Raw genomic sequence first — 23949 nt, forward strand, 5'->3', positions numbered from 1 at the left:
GCAGGGCGCCGCGGCTCGGCCCCAGATGGGGCGCCCTGCCCCCGCCCCGCCCGCGTCCCCGCCCCGGGCCCCGGCCCCCCGGCCCCGCAGGCGCCCGCGCCGCCTTTCTCAGTCGCGCGCCGCCGCCGCCGCCGCCGCCGCGTCCCGGCACCCTCCCCGCCCCACCCCACCCGCTCGGCGCGCAACTTCCGCGGGGGCGCCCCCCGCACCTGCCCCGGCCCCTCCCCGCCCGCCGCTCCCGCTTACCTGCTGGGAGCCCCGAGGTCGGGTCCCCGGCGGCGCAAATCCGAGTCCGGCCGCTCGCACCCTCCTCCCGCGCCCTCCTCCCCCCCGAAGCGGAGCCGGTGTCAGTCACGCTGCTCCCGGGGAGAGTCGCCGGCGGCTTCCGGGAGCTCCAAATACAGCCGAGCCGAGGGGGAGAGAGAGGGAGGGAGGGCAGAGCCCCGCGGGTGGGGAGTGGAAATAAAGGGGAGCAGAGCGGAGAGGGGGCTGGAGGAAGGGAGGGGCAGATGGGCCGTGGGAGACGGGAGAGGGACGTGGGGAGGGCAGGGGAAGGGAGAGAGAGCCTGCCAAGCGCCCGGCTTTGAAAGCAATGAATTCACCGCGTCAGGCAGCCGTGCAAAGAAGTCTGGAAAGATCCGGGAGACTCCTGGCCCAAAGAGCCACGGATAGGTTTGCTCTTCAAAGACTTTGCGGAGAAATGACGGGGCCTTGGGAGGCAAGAGACAGGCCTGCCTGTCCCCCGACCCCAATATATGAATAAGCGTCCTGGTAGGAGAGGGACATCTAACGCATTAGCTGGGCATCAAGTTCAGGTGCATTCAGATCTTGTAAAAACATTTTCTACTGTATTTTTAAGATGTATCTTGCACACAGCATCTTTAAAAGAAAATAAAAACCCAATTATTTAAAAACAAGCATATCCCAAACCAGTCTACTTTTGTGTCTGTGGCCATTTCCCTTTTATATATTGATTATAATTATAAAACTGGAGGCTTTTTACCTTTTTGTTAACATTAGTAGAAGGAAAACATTGATTTTCAAGTTTCATCATTTATTTCAATCTGAAAAACGTGGGTTTGAAACTCTTCATTGAAGGAATGCCAGGAAAATTAAATAGAGGAGAGAAGGGGGGCAGTGTGTGTGCAATTCATACTTCTTAAAGCGAAATTTCCAAACAAGAGGATGAATATTCACTGTCAGTGTTAAAATTGCATCTAATTTGGTTCTGGGCCTTGCAAGGCTTATTCTGACCCCATAGTCACAACTGAAATGAAGGTCATTGCTATTACACATCGCTTTCAGCCAACAGCGGTGGTGGGGAGTGCCTCTTTGGTCCCCTTTGTCTGGAAAGGAGAGAAACAAAATGGCATAAACATTGATAAATGGATGCATACACTGCATATATCCAGGAGCCAGCACCGTCCCTATCATGCACATGCCTTGCATTTGGTAGGTATCTAATACATTTCTACTAAATAATGAATAAATGAATTAATAGATGGATGAAATATATATATGTATGTGAAACATATATATGTAAATATTAGAGCATTTATGTTCCAGGAATGCAAAAAGTAACATATCCATAAAAACCAGCTTGTTGAGGTTTACAAGAAACATTCATGCATCCACTCTAATAGGACCTTTTTTTCTCCTAGAATTAACCTCAACAAATATTAATAGAGCATTTCTTTTAGCTGAGTATATTTTGCATTGGAGTATACAGTGCTGTACAGGGGAAAAGGCCAAATCCTGCCCTTAGGTTTACAATATAATAGGAAGAAGACAGGAGTATAAGGTGACCACAGTATAAAGACTGCAAAAAATATCCTAAAAGAAAGATGATGGAAGGTCTGTGGACATGCAGAAGAGAGGGAGGTCGCTTCTAGTACCGGGGTCAGAGAATACATCCTGGTTGGAAGTGAGAGTTGAACACGGGAGTAGAAATAAAACAAGAGGAGTGGAGGGTCTGGGGAGGACACTCAGTGAAAAGAGCAGCAAGGACAGAAGTGGAGAAGTGGTAAAGGATGGGACATGTAGGAAGGACAGTCAGTGACCTTAGCTGGAATGGAGAGCTGGAGGAGTCAGATACAGGAAGGATTCTAGCTGGTGGAGGCCTCCAACCTTAAAATGGTTGACCCCTAAGGGGCAGGCATCAGGGGACTATGCACAGATTTGGGGCAGAGCAATGATAACAATGGTTATCTGGGACTGGAAAGAGAGAAGAGGCAGAGAAATCCTCTGAGAAAAGACTCACTAGTTTAGAGGGAAAAGTAATGAGCCTTAACTGGGTGTCTGAATTCTTTCTATAACTATTTCCACCTAGCACAGCATCTGTCTGCTGACATATGCCCCGATGGGGCTAACCCCCGTGAGCTCTTCTTCCTCACGACGCTCTAACATTTACTGTCCATGGTTTCCAACTAGACCCGAAAGTTCCAAGAAAGCACGGATCATGTCTGTTCAAAGGCTCAAGGCTATGTCCCCGAGGCTGACACAGAAAGGTCATTGGGTACATATTTGCTGATAACGTTTTTCTTTTACAGGATTCGTTCCGAAGGTGGTGGAGTTGGAAAGAAGAGGACGGCCGCCGGGTTCTTCTAAATCTTTTCCGTCTTCCTTGAGATTCCAACCCAAAGCTGCCATTTTCCTTAGCCAATCATCTCATGACCTGCTGCACTAAGAGGCTGATGCCCTGTTAGCTTCTGTGCCTTCCACTCTTCTCCCTTCTGCCCCCCAATTTTTCCTCTCCTCTCCTCCGCTCTTTATATCTCATTCGAATTAATGTCGCCTTCCTTGCCAAAGCTAATAATATTCTTGTCTTCTTCCACCTTGGGCTCATACTCTTGCATCCAAGCCTCTTCCTCTGCGTTGGTTTTGTCCCCTTGGACAACGCTTCTGTTGCTACCAGCCACGTCTGTATCTGAGAGCTGATAACATCCTGGGGAAGAGGAAGGGCCCATTGCTGGACCGATTCTACGGTTTTTCCGCCTTTCTGTATATAGTGTAAAACTTTTAAATTAACCGTGTTATGTGAAGGGGTTTGCTAGAATCTTGATGGTCAGCAGGTGACGCAGGACCTTAAAATCCATAGCCCATAAAGCTCAGACAAACGGCAGGTGGAATCCAGGCTTTCACGTTCCTCTCCCAGAATCTACTCCCGAGGTCCTGACTCCTGTGTGTCAGACATCCTGGAGGCTAACCGTCTGTGAGTTGACTTGGTGAAAAGTCTCCCCGAAAGTGGTGTAGTGGCTGGAAACAAATGAACCTGAATAGGCCCTCTTTCTTAAACGGGGTCCATGCCGGAGCACAGAAAGAGAATAGGTCCCTGGATTCCAGGTAGCACCCTATGTGAAGTTATGCTAGGACCCCAGGTCTCTGCGGGGCCCACTCCACACACATGGTTGCTGAGACCACCGAGGCCACTGCCCCTGTGCTATCGTGCCGAATCTCCTTTACCTGACAGGCAAATGGAAAACACCCAGTGAACACAATGTTTTTTGGGAGCTTTTCCTAGTCCTTGGGGAGGAAAGGATGATGGCAGTGCGCCCCCACAAATGTGCCTTCTCAGGAGACAGAAGTTCCGAAGAACCCATTACCAGTGCACCCCGAGAGTTTACATGTTAATAACTCCCAAGTGGAAAGTTATCAATGGCAATTTTACCAGGGATTGATTCACGCATTTTGGGTGCTAAGAATACAGCACTCTGTGCAAACAGAGAATAATAACTAACTCTGAGCACTTACCGTGGGCCAAGCTCTCTGTTCTAAGTATCTTATGTGGATTAACTCCCCAGCCTTGTGAAATAGGTACTGTTCTTATCTACACTTCCTAAATGAAAAACCAAGCACGGAGAGCTTTAGCCATTTGCTCAAGATCACAAAGCAACATTGGTAGTGGGATTTTGGATCCATCAGTCCGGCCTGACTTCGTGCTCTTAACCACTACACTTTCCACGAAGCACTAGGAACGAAATAAGAATGAATGGAAAATGACCATTGAGGGGGCTGAGCTGGCTCAGGTGGAAGAGCCCGTGACTCTTGATCTCAAAGTTGTGAGTCTGAGTCCCACGTTGGCTCTAGAAATTACAATACAAAAATAAATAAACTTAAAAAAAAGAAGAAGAAAACTACCAGTGGATAATAGCACAAATACTTACTACAAGACTAGGTATCTGAACAGCTGTGATAGGAATTGATATCTATGCATCATCAAGAATATCGAGGAATAAAACATAGTCTGCTCCCACTGAGCTGACGTACCAGGAATGTATAAACCCAGCTACAGAAATGATGGAGCTTTATAGTATGACAGAGAAAGGGGCAGGTGAGTAATACTCCCTTGAGCTCCCGAAACATAAACAGAGATCAATTATAGGAGCTAAATGTCACCCCATTTCTGTGATACAAACTCCCTTGGCAGAGGTAACAGTGAGTAACCTACTGCTTTGAGGAAATGAATGCTTTATTCTTTCTTCTCAAAGAAGGAACCAGAGTAGCTCAGCCCTGTCACCCTGACCTTCCTTCTTTCTGTTGTAGCTTTGGAAGCTTGTGCCAGAGAAGTAAAAGGCCCCGGAAACAAATTTTAAATGTTCCAATCTTTTGCCACATGAAGATCCTTAGTACAGATTTCTACCTTATCTACCTCCATATGTCCTGGCCCAGCATCAGTGAAAGGGAGAGAACTCTTTGATGGCTATGCTCATGGCTTGAATTGCTCCAATACGAAGGAGTTATACCGAGCTTGCCTTTGACCGAGCGGCTACAAAGTATGGCAGAATTGGCCACATCACAGGGCCTCTGTGATACCACCTCCATCGCCACCTTCCCCCCGTCCACCCACCACCAGCCACACACAGCCCTGGCTTCCTTTGGTTACACCTTGCTCTTGGTCACACACCAGCGCACGGAAGCAAACCGGAGGCATCGGCACACAGCCATCTTTTTCCAGTGTCAGGATTCTTGGTCATTATTTTGATGGTCTGTCCACCCACAAACGGGGGTGGGGCGGGGAAAGGGTGCGCTCAGAAGTTGAGCGATGAACTATAAATAGAAGAAAGTGAAGGTGAACAGTATCAGATTCTCCAGCACCACAGAGACACCAGAAATGACACTTGTTTTGTGTTCAGTGAACAGAGATTTTTCACCTGCGATCAAGCTTCAGGACTCTGTGAGCCCCATGAACTATATGTAACGTTTCAGTTTTGTGCATTTGTCTGAGAAGATGATCCATAGCTTTTATCATATTTTTTCGGTGTTGGCTCCGAAAAAAATCCGAGTCAATGTCTAAACATTGATCAAGATGTCAATGATTTACAGAAGTGTAAAACAGAGACAAGTGTCTTTTCTTTCTGCGTCCCACAGCAAAGCCAACATCTCAACCTCAGCCGAACACAGGCTTTGGTTCTCCTGCGCCCGGGCATAAACAGGTTTGTTCAGCAGAATCATCCAGGCAGATCGTGTTTGGTAGGTTTAACCTTTTGGGAACAACTTCTTTTTTTTTTTTAAGAGCATCTTGTGATGGTCATGCCTTAACGCAAAGGGATAATTTACTAATCCCGGGCAAGGAGGTGGGTGTGGGGTGAGATTCAGTAGCATTTAGGCAGATGAAAGGGCTGGTGGGCAGCACTCAAACAGCAGGGCACGCCTCTAACATCCCACTTTGTGGATGAGATGTCCCTGCGTGAACATTTTATGTCACTAGAAATAGAAAAGACCACTGGTCTGACACGTAAGGATTCCTTTTATATCCCACTGACTCGTTGGAGCTATACCTAGATACTCTAGTCGCCCTTAATCTCATCATTGAATACCTTTGAAATTTATAGTTTATTCGTTAAATTAGAAAGCAATTACTCTCTTAATATTTTTCCGTTCTCTACTTCCCAAGTCTTCTCTGTCCGTGTTTAAGTGCCCCAAAGCGGAACCTCACATATCTCAAATTCATTTCATATATATCATTAGGTAATGCTAAGGGAAAGGTTACCCATTGTCTCTCCCTCTCGGCACAGGTGAACAAATAGCCTCTATTCACCTGTGAGCCAGGGACCCTTGTGCCTGGCACATCGGCCCAGCTGTACACAGCAGTCCTAAGCAAGGACCGTGAATGGCATGCCCTCAGTGGTCAATACACAATTTTGTCGATTCACTTCACTGAATCAAATCCAGACCTACAGTCAGAGCTCAGAGAAATAGACACATTTGTCCAAAATAGGGCAGAAAAGAAAAAAGGACTATTGCAAAAAAGTGTTTAATGTATTTTTTTAAATTCCAATATTGGGAAGAAATAAGATCACGGCTTTGAAAACAGAACTAATAAGGGAAAAACCAGATTCAAAAGTTTAGAGACAGCCTAAGGGAGAGAGATTATCCAAGAGAATTTAAGGGGTCCAGAGGCCAATTTGAACTCCGAGTGAGTAGAAAAAAGTGCACTATGGTATTTAACTCTTGGACTCTGAGTGTAAAGAAGGCTTGAGAAGGTGGAATTGCCAGAGGCCAATGGTTAGACAAGGGTTTGTTCGTAAGAAGGCAAGCTTATTTATCTTTCATTTTGAGGTAGTATCTTAAAATAATGGAAATATAGAACAGACAAAAATAATCCCGCCATCCGACACAATAGGCAAGTATTTTTGTATTTTTTTTCATTTCTGTTCATATCTCCTATGTGATATATTTTGCAGTTGTAAGTTAAAAGTGAAGCCGTAATGTTACAGCTAAAATCGAGAATTTGGTTTTGGGTTTTTTAAATGAAAGTTTAGTTGTTTATTTTGAGAGAGAGAGATAGCATCAATGAGGGAGAGGCAGAGAGAGAGAGAGAGAGAGAATCCTGAGCAGGCTCCACACTGTCAGCGCAGAGCCTGATGCAGGGCTCCAGCCCACAAAATATGAGATCATGACCTGAGACGAAGTCAAGTCAGATGCTTAACTGACTGAGTCACCCAGGCACCCCTAGATTTCAGTTTTTAAAATAAGATTATGTTTATTAAGTGGAATACTCCTGGATCTCTCATTTAATCATGGCAGGAGTAAATACTTATACTATAAATACTTACATTATTACTTGTATGTAAGTATATACTTTTATGCTCAGAGTATATACTTATATACTTATAGTATACTATACTTATACTATTGCTACAAGATGGGGCCACTAATGATGGCAAAGAAAGAAAAACTGAGGGGTATGGAGAAGTCTACCTAGAACTTAGCCAAAATTAACAACCCCCTTTTAGGTGAAAGAAATGCTAAAATATCCATCTACCTGGCACATAGAAGGCTCTCAATAGATATTGGGTTGGACTGCACATTGTGACACCCAACACTAAAGGAAGAATCTGGAAATATGTTTGTCTAGAAGGAACTATATTTGTTCAAAATAATTTTAAATAAGAAAATAATCATTGGTCTATTATTAAGTTAATGTGATATATACATACCATATACTTAGTGTGCATTAAATAGAGTATGTTTAATACCTATGAAATAGTGGATTGACCCACAATTTCATGGAATCTTTAAGGTAGCAAGAGGAAAATTCCAAAACAATAACCCGCCTACCAAGGAGGTATATTCCTAGTCAGGGCACCTGACAAGTTTTTACAACGAACAACTCTAGATGTCCAAGTTTCCGCCTGAAGCCCCCTCAACAGAACAGGAAAGATTAACTTCAAACACTTTTCTTAGCCAGATGTCCTACTTGGAAAATTGTGTTCTCCTGATTTTCATGCATTCTTCAGGTTTTTTTTTTTTTTTTTGAAACAATGCAACCTGAATCAAGTATTTTGTAATGATCCTGAGAAAAGTAATAAGGCCGATTTAAAAACTTGATCCTTCTAGGGGCGCCTGGGTGATTCAGCCGGTTGAGCGTCCGACTTCAGTTCAGGTCATGATCTCCCAGTCTGTGAGTTCGAGCCCCATGCCTGTGCTGACAGCTCAGAGCCTGGAGCCTGCTTTGGATTCTGTGTCTCCCTTTCTCTCTGCCCCTCCCCCACGTATTCTCCCTCTCTCTCTCTCTCTCTCTCTCTCTCTCTCTCTGTCAAAAATAAACATTAAAAAAAGGAACTTGATCGTTCTTTCTGACACCTCAAAGTGTCTGACATCAACAAAAATATGATCCACTTTTTCCCATCAGATGTAAGGGATAGAGTCGTGAGCTATTTAGGTGTCTGATCTACAGGAAAGGAAGATCTATGAGCCATGTTGCCCAATTCTGCTCAGAGCAGCAAGCATTTGTCTCCTCCTTTTCTCCCCCACACTTCCCATCCTAGATTATCTCCATCATCCTGTGACTGAAGGAGAAAATAACTCCCCAGCTGTCAGCGGCTTTCTCAGCTGCCAACACAAGAACCTGATCATACAGAGGGAAATTCCTGAATTAAGGAAACAGAGTCACCAGGCACACTCTGGGTCACCCCATCTGGGTTTCTGGTGGTAGTGGCGGGGGAAGGGGGTGTATCTCTGCCTGCACCCACCAGTGCTTCTGGAAGGGTGTCTGAACCTTCAGTAACGGCTGGGTTTTTTTAGGTTGTTCTTTTGAACGTCATCTCCTGTGGGACTCGACCATTAGCATCTGTCCGGGTTTCCTAGGCTATAGACCATACCTTGTTCATTTTATGTCATCTCAGAAACTTTCTGGGTCCTGGCAAATCTGTTAATAATTAGTGGAATGGTGGCAGGAGGAAGGGGGCAGCTCTAACTGAGGAGTGGGACCTTGTTTAGCCTTGGCTCTTTCCCCAGCTTCTGCTTGTGAAGGATCGGTAGGGCTGGAGGCTGGAGGCACGAGATGTGCGGCGAATGAGAGGGAATGAGAGAGGGAGGCCAGGATACCCATGGATCCATCTGGCCGTGCATGCAGAGAGGGACGCCCTGGAGGAGACAGTGGGACAGGTGTGGGATGCTACGCAGGGCAGACAGGACAGACAGAGTCGGAGCCGGGGCCAGCCCACGCTGCCAGCGTTGGTGGGGAAAATGGCTGCAGATGCCCACCCCCTCCTGGGGAGGGGGGTGGAACCAAGACCTGGCTGGAACAAAAACTTTCTAGTCCATCCATGATCACCTGGCAGGTGTCGCTGGAAGTAGTCCGGAATCTAAACAGAAGGAGCACGGAGAGGCTGTGCTCCAGGTTTCCTGTTTTAAGAGTAATAAAAGCAGGGGTTCCCCGGGTGGCTCAGTCGGTTAAGCCACCACTTGATTTCGGCTCAGGTCATGATCTCTCACGGTTGGTTCATGGGATCGAACCCCGAATCAGGCTCTGCGCTGACAGTGAGGAGCCTGCTTGGCATTCTCTTCCTCTCCCTCTCTCTGCCCTTCCCCCACTCATGCTCTCTTTCTCTCTCTCTCAAAATAAATAAACATTAAAAGAAAGAATCATAAAAGCACTAATGGGTGAAATTCTGCATTTTTGGAGCTTTAATGAGTATCTCGCTAGAGGCGCCTGAGTGGCTCAGTCGATTGTCCAACTCTTGATTTCAGCTCAGGTCATGATCCCAGGGTTGTGGGTTTGAGCCCCACATCAGACTCTGCCCTGAGCTTGAGATTCTCTCTCTCCCTCTGCCCCTCTCCTTTACTCTCCCTCTCTTTCTCTCTGTCTAAAATAAAATAAATAAATAAAAGTATCTCACTATAATTTTATGGATTTCTTCTAGTAGTGATGAAATAATGGTGGATGAAATAAAATCAATGTAACCTTTGAAAATGCCATAAATGGGAAGGGGGAGAATTCTACAGCACAGAATGGGGCAAAGTTTTTATTTCAAGTTTTTGACATGATGAAGAAGAAGAACACTGGGGGCTTAAATCCACGTTGACTCTGAAAAAAAAAAGTGATTAATATCTTTACTTCTCACAGATGTAGCAATGAAAATTCATCCTTCATTCAACAAAACTTGATCTTCAGGCAAGTCTTGAATGATTTACTATAACCTCATAAAAAGTGTCAAAAAGATCTGTAAAATAAGACCAGGTTGCCCACATTTTTAAAAAAGCAACTACAGAAAAGTCTGAATAACTGTGTGGTGCCATCCAAAGGTATTTGATGGTTGATAAGCCTTCTGAAATTATAATTATATACTTGAAATTTTTTTGTTTGGATTATGTACATTTCTGCGGACAATTCAACTACAGAATGAAGCTCTTTTGGAGGCATGAAAACCCATATTTTAAAACCTGATAACTGTATTTTTCTTTATTCTAACTTCTATAGCTTAGAAGACATTCTAGTGTCTGATTTTTCCTGTATTCAGAAATTCTACATGAAGTCTGATGTGGTCATTAATAAGGATTGTAATGAAAAGTAACTCTAATTATAACCCTCTCACAGTCTTAAAAACAATTGATGTCAGGAAGTCGCTGTTTACTGGAATGTCTAGTTATCGTCTTCTGGATCACATCTAACAAGAACCTGAATAAAACTTCCTAAGGAGGGCAGCACCACGGGCCTTTCATTTATTTTGATTGGATTCCAAATATCCATTGAGAGATTTTTGCCCTCCCACCTACCCAAAGACAGAGAACTGGTTGCAAATTGGAGCAAACACTGACATAGATTTGCATTTTCCAGGATTCTCCAAAGCACAAGTCAGAGCCCCATGGCCTCCCACAGAGTGGCCAAAAATAGCCAATTTTCCATGGTCCTCTGGAAAATTGGCATTTATCAGTGAGGGAAGCTTATTCATTATGTAAGGGTACATTCTGCAGATAGTTTTTCAACTACCCACATAAAATCTCGCGCTAGTGCCAAAGTCCCAGATCGCATCTTCCCCTAGTGTCTGGAACAGTGACGACCAGGCTGTGTTCTGAGCCAGCTTGATGGCGGCTGATTCACTGTAGCATTTGCTCTGTGCGTTTTAAGAGCTGCAGCTAGTAGAGGGCCCAGAACTCTTCTAGGGCCTGGCTTTAGAAGCAAGCAGACAGCAACTTTCGTTTTGCATGGGAGCTCGAACCTGTCATGTTCAAACACCTTCAGCAGCCCTCCAGAGAGCCGAGCCGGGCTGTCCAAGAGAATTTCCTATAATGACGTAGGTGTTCATCTAAGTTTGATTTGAAAAGTGAATTAAAATAAAATGAGAGGAAGAGTTTAGCTCTTCACCAGACACATTTCAAGTGCTCAATAGCCACATGTGGCTAAGGGATCCTGTTTTGGACAGTACAGCCCTGGGCCATTCAATGGGAGAGAAAGTTGAGAGGAGAACAGCCCATCTCTGACCACCGTCATCTGATGCTTCTAAGTTTTAAAATTCACACGTCTACAGTCTACACTCACCAGCATGTTTATATAAGAAGGCTAAACGCTTTTCAGATATTGTTAGGTCTCAATTTTTTTTTAGCAGCTCTCACTGATGGCTAATTGACACACAAAAAATAGCACATACTTAAACTGCATAATTGGATACGTTTTGACATCTGTATATACCTATGAATCCATAACCATAATCAAGATAATGAATGTATCCATCACCCCCAAGACTTTCCTCTTGCTTCTTTGTGATCCCTCTCTCTTGCCCCTCCATGTCCCTTTTCTCGTTCCCTGGCACCCATTGATCTGCTTTCTGTTACTGTTGACTAGTTTCCAATTTTTAGAATTTTATATAAGCTTCTATATATATATTTTATTTTGGTTGGGCATTTTTCTCTCAGCATAATTATTTTAAGATTCACCCTGTTCATTCTTTATATTGTTGAGTACTATTCCATTGTATGGAATCCTTCAGTGTGTTTATCCGTCTACATGTTGTTGGACAATTGGTTTATTTCCAATCTGGAGCTGTTACAAATAAAGCTGCTATGAACATGTTTGTACAGGTCTTTGTACGGACATATGTTTTCCTTTCTCTCAGGTAAATACCTGGAGTGGAATGACTGGGTCATATGCCACGTGTCTTTGGAAACTTTAAAAAAAAAAAACCTGCCAAGATGCTTTCCAAATTGGGTGTGCTATTTTATATTCCCACCAGAAGTTCCATGGCTTCTGTACCCTCGCCAATACTTGGTATATTTAGTCTTTCCAATTTTAAACATACTAATAGGTATGTAATGGTATCACACTGTGATTAGAGTTCCACTTTGAAATAAAAATCCATATCGCTCACCTTTCAAGCTTTATTGCTTCATTTGACAGGCATGCTTTGAGCATATAACACTGGTTTCTTGTTACTTCTCTTAGTAAGTGCATCAAAGTGATGGGTTATTATTTTTTTGAGATCTCTGAAATAAATAACATCAATTTTTACCTTATGGTGAGGTCTGAACTAGGAGAACTAAAAAGGAAGGATGGAGGCAAGAGATCTTTTTATAGCTCTAGAAACAATCCTCTTTATATTCTGAATTACCCTGTAGTTGGTTGGATAATCTACTATCCTTCTATTTTGCATATGAAGACCTACAAGAGGATTAATAAAACACAGTGATGGTTTTGTATAAAGGGAATATTTTTTTAAGTTAACCTAAAAAGATTTTTTAAAAAATGAACACACTCGACAAAATTTAAATAGTACATAAAGAAGAGTAAATGCAAAAGCCTCATCCCACATCAGCTACTGCAAATCCTTCCCACTGTGGTTCCCTTGCGGTACTGTGCGTAATCACGAAAAAGAATGTGTGTCCGAATATTTCTCAAAGATTCCTATACGCAAAATAAGCACAGCTAAAGAGGTTCAATATCAGTCATTAAGGAAATGCACATTGAAATCACAATGAAACACCACCCTTTAGGAGAGTAAAATAATAATCAAAACGATACTGACAATACTAAGTTCTGGCAAAGATGTGAAGCAACTAGAACTCCCCTCTGTTGGTTGTGAGAAAGCAATGTGGCTTGGCCATTTTAGAGATAACGTGCCAGTTTCTTATACAGCTAAACATATACTTAATATGAGCCATCAATTCTACTCCTGAATTCACCCCAGTGAGACAAAAACTTAGACTTATCCCAAAACCTAATCTCAGATGTTTATAGTGGGTTGTTTTTTGTTTTTTGTTTTTTTTAATAATTGCTAAAATCTGGAAACACCCGAAGTCCTTCAGCTAGAGAATGGATAATCAAACTGTGGTCTATCTATATAATGAAATACTGCTGAGTGATAAAAAGAAGCAAACTACTCATACACTTAGCAAGAGGGATAGCTCTAAATATGAGGTGCCAGCTGAAAGGAGCCAGAGTCAAGAGGCTGTATACTGAATGACTCCATTTGTACAACGTCCTGGTAAAGATAAAGGTATGTAAGACAAAAAATACATCACTAGTGCCCAGAGGTTGAGGGTGAGGATTGGGGTGGGCCACAAAATGGCGCAGGAGAGATTTTTGGACCGACCTAACTGTTCTATATCTTGACTGTAAGGTCATTACGCAATTGTATGCATTTGTCAAAAACCACTCAGAACTACACACTAGAAGAGGTCAATCTTATTGTATGTAAATTATACTTAAATGTTTTTTTTCTTTTTAAAAAAAAATTTTTTTTTTTAACGTTCATTTATTTTTGAGACAGAGAGAGACAGAGCATGAACAGGGGAGGGGCAGAGAGAGAGGGAGACACAGAATCTGAAACAAGCTCCAGGCTCTGAGCTGTCAGCAGAAAGCCCGACACGGGGCTCGAACTCACGGACCGTGAGATCATGACCTGAGCCGAAGTCGGACGCTTGACCGACCAAGCCACCCAGGCGCCCCTATACTTAAATTTTTTAAATAGTGAAAAATACATTCCAAAAATTGCCTGTGCATATGCAAGTATACGTGTTTATATGTGCATCCTTTTTTGGTTTTGTTTTACAAAATAAAATAACAGTATAAATTTAATCTCGCCACTTGCCTTCTTCATGAAACACAGTATCTTAGATAACTTATACTGGTACATCCAGAACCAGTCGAGTGGTGGACATTTAGTTTGTTTTCAAATATTTTCGACTTGGCAAATATTGAAATAAACATATCTATATGTATAAGCCTTTTCCCAGTTGTTTAAGAAAAATTGTATGATAAATTCTTTTAAATACGATTATTGAGCCAAAGAATGTGCATGCTAAAGTTTTTAAAAGATACTGCCAATCACCTACCAAAAAAGTAAATCAAGAAATAAACTTTAAAGGAAAAAATCAATAAAATTAAATGACTATGCACAGAGGGAAAATAGCCAGAGATTGTTTTCCAGTTCTGAAATCTGAAGGATTGAGAAAATTGTGACACCATTTACAGAAATACAGTAAAACCTTCGTTTACAAGTAAAATTCATTCCAGAAACATGCTTGTAATCCAAAGCGCTTGTATATCCAAGTGAATTTCAAGAACCATTGGCTCAGTTGTGATCATGTGACATTCAGGGTCATGAGTTTGAGCCCTACATTAGGTGTAGAGGTTACTTAAAAATAAAATCTTAGGGGCGCCTGGGTGGCTCAGTTGGTTAAGCACCTGACTCTGGCTCAGGTCATGATCTCATGGTTCATGAGTTCAAGCTCTGTGTTGGGCTGTCGGACAGCACAGAGCCTGGCATCTGCTTTGAAACCTGTGTGTTCTCTCTCTATACCTCCCCAGCTTGTGCTCTGTCTGTCTGTCTCTCTCTCAAAAATAAATAAACATTAAAAACAAAATAAAATAAATAAAATGAAATTGTAAAACAACAGCAACAAAAACAGTCTACCCCAAAACAGCAGACTAGAATATACATTCTTTTCAATTACACGTGGAACATATTTCTAGAGAAGGTATTTTATCTAGGATAGTATGTGTGTTAGGCCAAAAAACTCAAGGCTTGATTAATTTAAACTGATTGAAATTATATAAAGTATGTTTTTTGACCACAATGGAAATTAGAAATTAATAACAGAAGGAATTTGTCACATATACATAGAAATTAAACATTACTTTGGGATGAAAGAAAGAAACACAATAACGCAAAAACATAAAGGATGTAGCCAAAGAAATTCTTAGAAAAAAAATATAGTTGTAAATGCCTATATGAAAGAAAGAGAAATCAATCAATAATTGAACTTCTACCTTAAGAAAGTAGGAAAAAAAAAAGAACAATTTAAATGTAAAATAAGGAGAGAGAAGGAAATAATAAAGATTAAAGCAGAAATAAATAAAATAAAGAATAGAAAAACAAGAGAGAAAATCAGCGAAACCAAAAGTAATTTCTTTGGGAAGATTTAAAAAAAAAAGACAAGACTCAAAATACTAAAATTAGGAAAGGAAGAAAGGATATTATTATCAACCTTATAGAAAGAAAAAGTATTATACAGGACTAGTGTGAATGATTATATATCAACCAATTAAATAACCTAGGCGAAGTGGGCAAGTACCTAGAAAGACAAACAACCCAAGCTGACTTAAGAAGAGGAGAAAGATCTAAATAGATATACAAGAAGAGATATTGAATTAGTATTTAAGAATCTTCCCACAAAGAAAAGCCCAAGTCCTGATGGCTTTGTGAATTTTATCAAATAGTTTTAACTATAATTATAATATAAATAGACAGAATATGAATTCTTTACAAACTCTTTTAGAAAATAGTACAGGTAGAGAACACTGCTGAACTCATTCTATGAGGCCAGTATGAACTCAGCACCAAATCAAAGACATTTCGCCCCACCCCCACAAAAAGCAAAAGCATGCGATCCTCTTTATAGATGCAGAAAGTGATAAAAAGCACTCAGCAAACTAGGAATAGAAGAAATCTTTCTCAGTCTGATAAAGGACATCTACAAAAAGCCACACCTAACATCATATTTAATGATGAAAGGCTGAAAGCTTTTTCTCTAAGACCAGAAAAAAGACAAAGATGTCTATTCTCACCATTTCTGTTCAACATTGTACTGGAGGGGATAACCAGGGCAATAAGACCATTTTAAAAAGACATCTAGGGGTGCCTGGGTGGCTCAGTCGGTTAAGTGTCCGACTTCAGCTCAGGTCATGATCTCACACTCCATGAGTTCAAGCCCCGCATCGGGCTCTATGCTGACAGCTCAGAGCCTGGAGCCTGTTTCGGATTCTGTGTCTCCCTCTCTCTCTGACCCTCCTCTGTTCATGCTCTGACTCTCTCTGTCTCAAAAATAAATAAATGTTAAAAAAAATTAAAAAAAATTAAAAAAAAAAAGACATCTAGATTGAAAAGGAAGAAGTAAAACTATCTCTGTTTGAAGATGACAGAATCTTGTATATACGAAACTCCTAAGAAAGCACACAAAAAACACTATTGGAACGAATAAATATGTTCAGCATGATTGAAGGATATAGTATCAACATACAAAAAAAAATTATTTTATTTTTAGCACTGGAAACCCTGAAAATAAAATTCAGGAATCAGTTCCATTTACAAAAGCATCAAAAACAATAAAATATTTAGAAGTAAATTTAACCATGGGGCGCCTGGGTGGCTCAGTCGGTTGAGCGCCCGACGTCGGTTCAGGTCATGATCTCCCCGTCTGTGAGTTCGAGCCCCACGTCGGGCTCTATGCTGACAGATAAGAGCCTGGAGCCTGCTTTGGATTCTGTGTCTCCCTCTCTCTCTGCCCCTGCCCCGCTCACACTCTGTCTCTCTCTCTCTCTCTCTCTCTCTCTCTCTGTCAAAAATAAATAAACATTAAAAAAAAAAGTAAATGTAATAAAAAAAGCACAAGATTTGTACACTGAAAACTACAAAACATTATTGAAAGGAATTGCAGATGCTCTAAGTAATTGGAAAGATCCTATATTCATGGATTTAAAAAATATTGTTAAGATAACGATATCCCCAAATCAATCTACAGACTTAACGCAATGAAACCACTTTGGAAAATAGTTTGGCAGGTTCCTCAAAATGCCAAATATGGATTTTCTCTGTGTCTCAGCAACTCCACGTCTAGGTATCTAGTCAAGAGACATGAAAACCTAAGGTCACGTAAAAAGTTGCATGCTGATGTTCACGGCAGCATTAGTCATAATATCCAAAAAGTAGAAACAACCTAAATATCCATCAATGGATGAATGGATAAACAAAATGTTGTATAATCATACAACAGAATATTATTCAGGCCTAAAAAAAAAATGAAGTACGGACACAGGTTACAACATGGAGAAACCTTGAAAATATTGGGTTGAATGAAAGAAGCCAGACACAAAAGGCTGCATATTATACAACTGCATTCATATGAAATGTTGAGAGTAGGCAAATCTGTAGAGACAGAAAGTAGATTGGTGATTGCCAGGATTAGATTTTTTTGAGTTAATTTTTGTATATGAAGCAATGCAAAGATTTAACTTCATTTTTTTCTTGTGGTTATCCAGTTTTCCCAGCACCCTCTGTGGAAAAGACTCTTCTTTCGCCGTTGAATGGTCTTGGTATGCTTTCCAAAATCATTTGACTGTATGTCTGTCTTTATGCCAGTACCCCCCTGTTTGGATTACTGTAGCTTCGTAATAAGTTTTAAAATCAGAAAGTGTGAGGTCTCCAGCTTTAGTTTTTCAAAATTATTTTGGCTCGTCTAGCTCTCTTGAGTGTCTATATAAATTTAAGAATGGACTTTTCTATTTCTAGAAAAAAAAGTCATTGGGATTTTGATAGGAATTACATTGAATTTTGATAGGAACTGCACAGATCAATTTGGGTAGTATTGACAACATAACAATAATAAGTTTTTCAATTCATGAATGTAGGATGCTTTTCTATTTATTGGTGTTTAATCTCTTTCAGTAACATTTTGTAGTTTTCAGCATGCAATTCTTTTGTTTAACTTTATTCCTGGCTAAATGTTTTCATAAATTGAATTATTTTCTTAGTTATCCTTTTAGGATATAGAAATACAACTGGTTTTTGGGCGTTGATTTTGTATCCTGTGTGTGTGTGTGTGTGTGTGTGTGTGTGTGTGTGTGTAACTGTTAGGGTTTTCTACCTACAAGATCACGATGTCTATAAAACAGGAATAATTTTACTTCTTCCTTTCCAATTCAGATGCCTTTTTTACTTCTTTTTCGTACATAATTGCTCTGGGTAGGATTTCCGGTACTATGATGAATAGAAGTGGTGAAAGTGGGCATCGTACTCTTGTTTCTGATCTTGGAGGAAAAGTTTCCACTTCATCATTGAGTATGATACTAGCTTTTGGTTTTCATATACGGCCTCCATTGCATTGAAGTAGCTTCCTTTCATTCCTAGTATGTTAAGTGTTTTTATCATGAAAAGGTGCTGGATTTTGTTAAATGCTTCCTTAAAAATTTTTTTTATTGTTTATTATTCTTGAGACAAAGAAAGAGAGAGAGAGAGAGAGAGAGAGAGAGAAGAGAGAGAAGTGGGGGAGGGGCACAGAGAGAGGGAGACACAGAATCCCAGCAGGCTTCGGGCTCCAAGCTGTCAGTCCAGAGCCCAATTCCCGCAGCCACACACACGAACTGCAAGATCATGACCTGAGCCGAAGTTGGATGCCCAACCGACTGAGCCATCCAGGCGCCCCTCAAATGCTTTTTCTGCATCAACTGAGATGATTGTGTAGCTCTTTTTCATTCTATTAATGTGGTATGTTATATGACACTAATTGATTTTCATATATTGAACCATCTCACATAAGTTTTTGGTCTAGAGACTAGCTAATATTGAAGGGTGGGCTAGCACAGTATTTACCATAATAAATAATTTCAATTGAAATTTCAATTTCAAGAAGAAATCATTCAGCTCTGTGTCTTTTTCTTGCTTATAATTTTTTTCTTGTAAGATTACTTTTACTGATTATGGAAGGCCATTATTCTCATTTTATATAACTTAAAATATTTTAGAGAGGCATAAAATGAATTGGTAATAAAAAACCAGAATGAACTATTTGGAGAAACTGCTTATTACTTTAAAGAAAACTCTTCAGATGATTTCAAACTTGCGAAACAATGTAATTACATAACACTTTAATGGATCTATTCAATTGTGGTGATAGATATGTAATTTTCTCATTCTGGAAGTTTTTAAGCTCTTGATATTTTGGAATGTAACTTTCTGTTTAAAAGTAATAAAGCTCAGGGCGCCTGGGTGGCTCAGTGGGTTAAGTGGCCGACTTTGGCTCAGGTCATGATCTCACGGTTCATGAGTTCAAGCCCTGTGTTGGGCTCTATGCTGATAGCTCAGGGCGTGGAGCCTGCTTCAGATTCTGCGTCCTCCTTTCTCTCCCTGCCTCTCCCCCGTTCATGCTCTGTCTTTCTCTCTCTCTCTCTTTCAAAAATAAATAAGCGTTAAAAATTTTTTTTTAAAAGTAATAAAGCTGGCATAGTTATGTCAAGTGATATCCTCAACAGTCCTATAAATGGTAGGGGCAGGTGAAGTAAGCCTTTGGAGCAGCAACTTTCAACACAAATATGACTTAAGACACATGTCCCTTCAAATTTTCCAGTAGTAATACTTTCAATAGTTAAAAAAAAAGGTGAAATTAATGTTAATGTTTTATTTAATTCGATATATTCTAAATATTATTTCAACATGTAATCATCTAATTTTCTTTTTTTTTTTCTTTTTAATTTTTTTTTAACATTTATTTATTTTTGAGACAGAGAAAGACAGAGCATGAACAGGGGAGGGGCAGAGAGAGAGGGACACATAGAATCAGAAGCAGGCTCCAGGCTCCGAGCTGTCAGCACAGAGCCCGACGCGGGGCTCGAACTCACGGACCGTGAGATCGTGACCTGAGCCGAAGTCGGACGCTTAACCGACCGAGCCACCCAGGCGCCCCTGTAATCATCTAATTTTCCATAAAATTTATTTTTGAGATTCTTATTTGTACTAAATCTTTAATTTATGTTGTTATTATTATTATTATTATTTTTCAGTAGGCTCCACATTCCACGTGGGGCTTGAACATATGACCATGAAATCAAGAGTCACACGCTTTACTGACTGAGCCAGCCAGGCACCAGTGGACTAAATCTTTAAAACACAGTATGCACTTTGCATTTACAACACATCTGAAGTTGTACTAGCCACATTTCAAGTGCTCAATAAACACATGTCACTTGGGCTATGGTACAACCTTAAAATTCTACACTTACTGAATTTATCATGGCAGATTTTGGCACCCATGAAATCACATTAGGAAATACTTGCCTATATCTTAGCATAATAGTCTCTCTAGGGAAGGAGAGACTGAGGGTCAATGAGAAATGGTGATGTCACTATTTGCTTAGAATCGGGGGTCTGTCGCAAGCCCTCAGAGTCCTTGGATAGACTGTTTTACTTACAATCATAGGTTTTTTCTGATTTATTTCTTTTTTCTCAGGAAGTTTGGCTTTCGGCAGTGCTCACTTAGTGCTTAATGTAGCTGCCACTCATTTCCAATTTAGAATATTTGGCCTCAATTAAACAGTTCTATTTTTAATAGGTATACAAATATCCAAATGGTAACCAGGCACACACTGGAAAATCTGTTATCCCTGTCTCCTTCCGTCCCAGTCCCCAAATTTCTGGTGCATATTCATTGTTAGTTGTCTCTCATTTATTTTTATCTAATGAAGCTTAAGCTTCAGGACACTTATCTGCATCCTTTCTAAGACCTGGGTAGGGTCCCAACGATGCGTTCACAAAGAAATATATTTTTGTAAATGTTGCAGACGTAAGACATTTTCAACTGTGGTAAGATCACTGTCTCTTTCCACTTCAGCTTTTCCTCCATTACACTTGCCCTCATTCGGGTGGTGATCGAGTGTTGAAGCCAATTTTGGAATATAGCCTGAGAGAAGCTGGATCAGGGATACATGTGATTTAGATTTATGAGGATATATTTATGTGGTTTATAACATTTTCATGTATAGTTTTTGATAGCTGTTCTGAAATTGTTTCTACTTACACTGTATGGAACCACTCAATAGCCCATGGGTACAAGGCCAAAGAAGGTACCACTAAATGGATATGTCATAGTTTACACAACTCTGTAAAAACATGTGCAGTGGAGGGGCGCTTGGGTGGCTCAGTCGGTTGAATATCCAGCCTCAGCTCAGGTCATGATCTCACGGTTCACGAGTTTGAGTCCTGTGTTGGGCTCTGTGCTGACAGCTCAGAGCTTGGAGCCTGCTTCGGATTCTGGGTCTCCTTATCTCTGCCCCTCCCCCATTTGCACTCTCTCTCTCTCTCTCTCTCTCTCTCTCAGAAAAATTTTTTTAAAATTAAAAAAAAAACATGTACAGTGGAGGAGAAACAAAGTTGGAAATGTAGAGTCAAAAATAGACTGTGGAAAATTTCAAACAAACATGTGAAATTATCGATGGAGGATTTGGTTCTCATTGACACCTGCTCAAAATTAAAGTTCTCTCCTGTCATGAATATACTCAGTAACACAGCATATATGATTATAAATGTACCATTCATTCTTTCCAGATGAGAATTGTATAAAAGAGCATTTATCAAGTCTTTCCGCATTTGTAGAACATACATCGGTAACAGTGTCACAAAGAGTGACTATTGTAAGAGGTCACAAATTTTAGGTCTTCCAATATGCTGAATTTTGCTTTGCATATCTCAGTTTACCTGACAAAGTCTGGTGCTTTCGGAGGAAACAGCACCCATAATTGTTACTAATTCAGGAAATGATCAATCATGTCAGTAAAAAGACTAAATAATACATCGGTTGCTCCCATATATGATATTATAAATTATTATCATCCAGAGGCAATAAAAGAGTAAGCGGCCCAAAAAGTTGGTAAAAAAGCACCGTGGTATTGTACCACAAATTAGTTAATAAAAGTATTATGCTTTTTTTCTATATTTGGTAACATTTGGAATATTTTCTTTACAAAAATTTTTTTTTGTTTATTTATTCTTGAGAGAAAGAGAGAGAAAGAGACAGAGCATAAGCGGGAGAGGGGCAAAGAGAGAGGGAGACACAGAATCCGAAGCAGGCTCCAAGCTGTGAGCAGTGGGCATAGAGTCTGACGCAGGGCTTGAACTCATAAGCCGTGAGATCATGACCTGAGCTGAAGTTGGATGCTTAACTGAATGAGCCACCCAGGCGCCCCTGGAATATTTTCTTATATATGCCAATGATCTGGTGAAATTCTTCATATTTCCTTTTAAAAAAATATTCTTATCTGAATAAAATTCTTGCCTAATAATCCCAGTATCTGGAACACACACAACTCCATCTTTATCATCTGTTTTTTCTCTTGGTTTTCTTGTCATTTACTTCTATTGCTTGGAATGTCTAGTAATTTTTCTTTGAATGTCAGACATTGTGTATGAAAATTCCAGAGGTCCTAGAGGTTTTATCTTCTTCCAGAGAAAGTAAATCTTTAAATTTCTGGCAGATATCATCTTAGACTGGGGTTAGAAAACTTTTCTTGTAAGGGACCAGATAATAAGTAATTTAGGTTTTGTAGGCCAAGAGGCAAAATCAAGGATATTATGTGCATATTTGTATAACATAAGAAAATAAATTTTCAAACTTTTTTTTATTGATGAAATGAAAAATATAACCATAATAATTGGGAACACTTTTGTAAGATAGATCTAGTAATAAGAAGAATTCTTGTGGGGCCTGATTTTTTGTTGTTGTTGTTGAATCTGGGTTCAAATTTTTAGTGTTCCCTCTATAACAGTCAAATATAAATGTGCATCTGTTAATGCTAATCTGCAATGAGGTTTTGTGTATTTCATCTTTGAAAAAGCCTTTTTTACACAGATAGGCACTGCCATATATTGATATAAAACGGCAATCATAAGATTTTAATAGCGTATATTCATAATTTGAAAGATAGTCATAAAATTCTATTAGATTTTCTCTTAGTTTATAATCAGAATTCAAATAGAGACTTTCCTTCTTGTTTTAACTTTTGCCAGAATATGAGGTATACAAAGTGTCCTGACATTACTTGTAATTTAAAAATTATCGAACAACTTCACTACCTTATAAGTTTGACATGTAAGTGCTGTTTTTTCCTGGTAATTTTATTTATTCATTCATTCATTCATTCATTCATTCATGTATTCATTTGAGAGAGAGATAGTGTGTGGGGGGCAGAGGGTTAGAGAGAAAGAGAGAGAATCTCAAGCAGGCTCCACGCTCAGTGTGGAGCCCGATGTGGGGCTCCATCCCAAAACCCTGGGATCGTGACCTGAAATGAAACCAAGAGTTGGATGTTTCACGGAGTGAGCCACCCAGGCACACCTTTCCTGGTAGTTTTAAGTTGAATTTGATAAGAAACATCATCAAATCTACATCAAAACTGATTTCAGAAAAGGAGAAATCTATCACATCTATAACACAAACTTTTAACTTAAGAAACTAGAAAAGGAAGAGAAAACTACACCCAGAGTAAGCAAAAGGGTGGAAATAATGAAGATTAGAATAAAAATCACTGAAATAGAAAAACAAAACAAAACATAGAGAAAACAGATTAAACCAAAAGTGCAATAAAACTAGCCCTTAGCTAGGCTGACCAAGAAAATAAAGACAGAACACACAAATGACAAAAATCAGGAACAAAGATGGGATGTTACTACTGGCCGTATTAAAATGTAAAGAATTGTAAGGAGTGTTACAAACAATATTATGGCAACAATTAAACAACTTAAATGAAATGGGAAAATATCCTGAAGAGATGTAAATTCTGAAAACTCGTGTAGAAGTAGAAAATCTGAATATACCTATAACAAGAAAAGAAACTGATTGAGTAATTAGAAATCTTTCGCAAAGAAAAGCTGAGGTCTAGTTGGCTTCACTGGTAAAGTTTATTAAGCCTTTAAAAACAACACCAATTTCTCACAAACTCTTTTATAAAGCATAAAATAGAGGAGAAGGACACCTATCAATTCATTCTGTAAGACCAATATTATCCCGATAACAAGGAAGACAGAAACATCACAAGAAAAGAAGACTAGCCAATATCATGAGCATATATGTAAAAACCAATGACAAAATATTAGAAAACAGAATTCAGGAACATATGAAAAGAGTTTTACACTAACAACCAGTGTGATTGTCTCAAGAATGCAAAGTTGATTTAACAACTGAGTC

At 40.2% G+C, this 23949-nt stretch overlaps 1 protein-coding gene across 1 annotated transcript in view; it reads right to left on the minus strand.

Moving 5' to 3' along the window:
• CAP2 (cyclase associated actin cytoskeleton regulatory protein 2) overlaps positions 1–351 on the minus strand; it is a 156594-nt gene extending 156243 nt beyond the window's left edge. Inside the window, exon 1 of the mRNA XM_042985661.1 lies at positions 247–351. The gene's annotated coding sequence lies outside the window, so the exon portion shown is untranslated. The remainder of the gene's footprint in view (positions 1–246) is intronic.
• Positions 352–23949: the final 23598 nt, after the last annotated feature.

Source organism: Panthera tigris, chromosome B2, assembly GCF_018350195.1.
Source record: "Panthera tigris isolate Pti1 chromosome B2, P.tigris_Pti1_mat1.1, whole genome shotgun sequence".
Classification (NCBI taxonomy): Eukaryota; Metazoa; Chordata; class Mammalia; order Carnivora; family Felidae; genus Panthera; species Panthera tigris.